Source organism: Alternaria ventricosa, assembly GCF_023758065.1.
Source record: "Alternaria ventricosa strain BMP 2768 chromosome Unknown scaffold_5, whole genome shotgun sequence".
NCBI classification, from domain to species: Eukaryota; Fungi; Ascomycota; class Dothideomycetes; order Pleosporales; family Pleosporaceae; genus Alternaria; species Alternaria ventricosa.
In genome coordinates, this window is record NW_026055685.1 from 2,106,092 (window position 1) to 2,110,122 (window position 4,031).

Consider the following 4,031-nt stretch of genomic DNA (forward strand, 5'->3'; position numbering starts at 1 on the left):
CCTCTGCAGCTAAAAAAGAGCGCCTTTACAGCTAAATCTAACGCCTATAGCTAAATTTTAACGCCTATAGCTAAATTTTAGGCTTAAATTAAAGCTAAAATTAGGCGCCTATAGTTAGAACTAGTTACTAAATTAAGCACTTAAAATAGGCGCCTCTACAGCTAGAGATTAGTGCCTCTATAGCTAAAAAAGAGCGCCTTTATAGCTAAATCTAACGCCTATAGCTAAATTTTAACGCCTGCAGCTAAATTTTAGACTTAAATTAAGACTAAAATTAGGCGCCTACAGTTAGAACTAGTTACTAAATTAAGCACTTAAAATAGGCGCCTCTAGTGTTAAATTTAGTGTAACTAAGGCTAAGAGTAAAGTTAAATTATACTGTAATAAGGTGCAGAGCGCACGTAGAAATAGCAAGAGGTACTAGAAGCAGGTTAACTTCTACTATAAGATAGTACATAGAGCCTATAATATTATTAATAAGGCTGTTTATTTACGCTCTACTAGCCTATCTAAGTTAGATAGGTTAATTAGTAATTAGCTTTCTTTATGCTTTAGGCTTATAACGCTGCCTTTTATATTAATCTTCTCTCTTCTATTACTATAGAGTTATAGCCTCTACTCTTTAATAAATAAGAAGCGCTGTTAAATTTGCAAAGTGTAGCCTATAGTGCAGGTATTATAGAAGTAATTACGTAGCTAAAGACTCTGCTTCTTAGCTGCCTTATAACTAGCGCTTACGCTAGTCTTTAGACTAACACTCTACCTACAACACCTATAATAGCTCTACCTACCTACTAGCTCTAAGGCTTAGCGCCTAAAATTTAAACTCTAGGCAACTACTTAAGCTATCTACTAGTATACTAAGTTTTTATCTGCAAAGACTATAGCGCTATCTATAGTTAGACTAGGTATCTTAAGAAGTCTTACTAAGTTAAGAAGAAAGAGTAGTAAGCGCTAGATAAACGCTATTAGATTAGTACTCTTCTACTTACTAACCTAAGAGATATTACTCTTCTACTACTAAATTAACTACTAATACTACTTCTAGGCGCTCTAATTCTAGCTTACTCTTGCACCTGTGCAGGCTATAAATTTATTACTAAGAACTATAATAAGATTTAGCGCTATTACAATAAGGCCTATAACTAGAGAACTAGCCTCTAAGACTAGAAGCCTTAGGCTTATATTTAAGCGCAGATATTCTTCTACACTAGTAGCTTTTAGAAATACTTTAAAGTATAGCCTATTACTAAAGGCAAAAGTAGCACTCTTTCTAGCGAAATTTTACTTATATTATAAGAAATTTAAAGTTTATAGGCAAAGTATATAGAGTTACTTACTATAGCTAACGCTATAGTTACAAAGACTAACTACACTAGCTAGTTTAAGAGAAATCGCTAGCTAATTTATCTTACTAAGTGTAATTTTCTCTACCTTTACTAGGCAAGCTGCATACCTAATAAAGATAATACGCTACTTACTTAGGTAGCTGCTATTATTAAATAAGTAATTAAATAGGTAGTTAGCAGGCTTTCTACTCTTAGGCTTAAGAGCAGACGCTAGTTATAAAGCTCTAACGCTAAGTAAATTAACCTACGCCTAATAGTACGCCTACAAAACCTAGAAAGCTAGAAGTAGTATACTAAGTATATAAAACGCTTTGTCTACTACCTACTACGTGTCTATAACGCCTAAGAGATAGGCGCTAATAGTAGTAGAAGTAATTTATTTTAAACTTAGCTTAGTGTAGAGAGTAAACTAGATTTAGACACTAATAGTTAGACTAGTCTCTTACTACACTATAGAGACAAAATGCGCAATATAAAGTAGCTATTCCTCTAGACTAGCAGCTAAAAGTAACTTACTAGAGACTTTATTAGCGCTGTACACCTAGATAGCCTAGCCTCTTAAATTACCTATCTTCTGCGCCTATTTTAAGAGTTTATATTTTACATTACTAGAGATAAGCCTTTTAGTAGTAGGTTAATTTACTTTCTTACTATTTTAGATATTAACAAGACTACTAACTATCTATAAGAGGCCTACAATTACTTTTATATACTAGCAGAAGTAGTGTACTATATACGCGTGTTAGCTATTAAAATTCTACTTTCTACTACTAATCGCTAGTAGTAGACTAAGCAAGACAGAGAGTATTTTATCTAAGTAAGAAAGCAGTACCTAGTTAACAGCACGTACAGCTCTTTTAGCAAGATGCTAAGCCTACTCTAGAGAACGTGCTTAGGGCTACTAGCCCTAAGCAAATTTTAGTAAGAGCGATAAGCACTAATAAGAAATAGAGGGTAGCCCTAAAGCAGTAGCTCTAAGGCTTTTAAACTTTACCGCCTAAGAGCCTAGACAAAATCTAAGTAGGCTATTTTGTGCAGAATTACTGCGCGAATTTAACGCTACACTTAGCTTGTTAATAGCTGCTTACGTTGTAAAGTTATAGAGTAGAGAAGTTTAGAGCTAAATTTTAAAGTTCTTTACGTAATTACTGCGCTCGCTGCTAGTACAGCCTACGTGCAGCTAGAATTTAGCGCTTACAGCTAAATTTCAACGCCTACAGCTAAATTTTAGGCTTAAATTAAGGCTAAAATTAGGCGCCTGCAGTTAGAATTAGTTACTAAATTAAGCACTTAAAATAGGCGCCTCTATAGCTAGAGATTAGTGCCTCTGCAGCTAAAAAAGAGCGCCTTTACAGCTAAATCTAACACCTGCAGCTAAATTTTAGGCTTAAATTAAGGCTAAAATTAGGCGCCTGTAGTTAGAATTAGTTACTAAATTAAGCACTTAAAATAGGCGCCTCTAGTGTTAAATTTAGTGCCTCTATAGCTACATATACCCTGTTGTACTTAGTGTTAGCGGCTAGCTAACCTAGAATATTGTTTTCTTAGCTCTAGAGCGCGCTAGCCCTGCCTTCTCTTATTGCGTTTTACTACTTAATGTCTTTACCTTTCTATCTACCTTCCTACTAAATTGCGCCTTAGGCACCTACTTTATCTCCCTGTAGTACACTACTTCTATGTCTACTTGCTTACGCCCCCTCTTCTACTAGAATTATGTTAACTAAGCGCGCTTACTTTAAAATTAACGCGTCTCTACTGCAGACGCAAGCTCTACTACTACTTTAACTTACCTTTCTACTATCTCTACACTCTTATAAGAAGCTTAGAGTACTTAATTTCTTTAAGCCTAGTAGTAGTGCGATAACTACTAGCCCTTCTATATACTAGAGCACTACTAGCCCTTCTAAATAACAGAGCACTACTAGCCCTCTTAAACTACAGAGTACTACTAGCTCTTACAAATACTAGAGCACCTTGCTTTCTACTACGCCCTCCTGCACTAGTACTATTACTACGCGCTATAGTAATCTTACGTAGACAGCTAAGCAGCTATTCTATAAATTTAAAGAGAGCGCTGCCTGCGTTAGGTCTTTTATGCAGCTTATTTACTACTATGCTAAGAAGATTATAGTTGTCTGTAAAAAGAAGAAATATCTTAAGAAATTAGCTACGCACTATAAGTAAGAGGTAACTAAGGCTAAGAGCAAAGTTAAATTATACTACAATAAGGTGCAGAGCGCACGTAGGGACAGTAAGAGGTACTAGAAGCAGGTTAACTTCTACTGCGAGATAGCACATAGAGCCTATAATGTTATTAACAAGGCTGTTTATCTACGCTCTGCTAGCCTATCTAAGTTAGATAGGTTAATTAGTAATTAGCTTTCTTTATGCTTTAGGCTTACAACGCTGCTTTTTATATTAATCTTCTCTCTTCTATTACTATAGAGTTATAGCCTCTACTCTTTAATAAATAAGAAGCGCTATTAAATTTGTAAAGTGTAGCCTATAGTGTAGGTATTGTAGAAGTAATTACGTAGCTAAAGACCCCGCTTCTTAGCTGCCTTGTAACTAGCGCTTACGCTAGTCTTTAGGCTAACACTCTACCTATAACACCTATAATAGCTCTACCTGCTTGCTAGCTCTAAGGCTTAGCGCCTAAAATTTAAACTCTAGGCAACTACT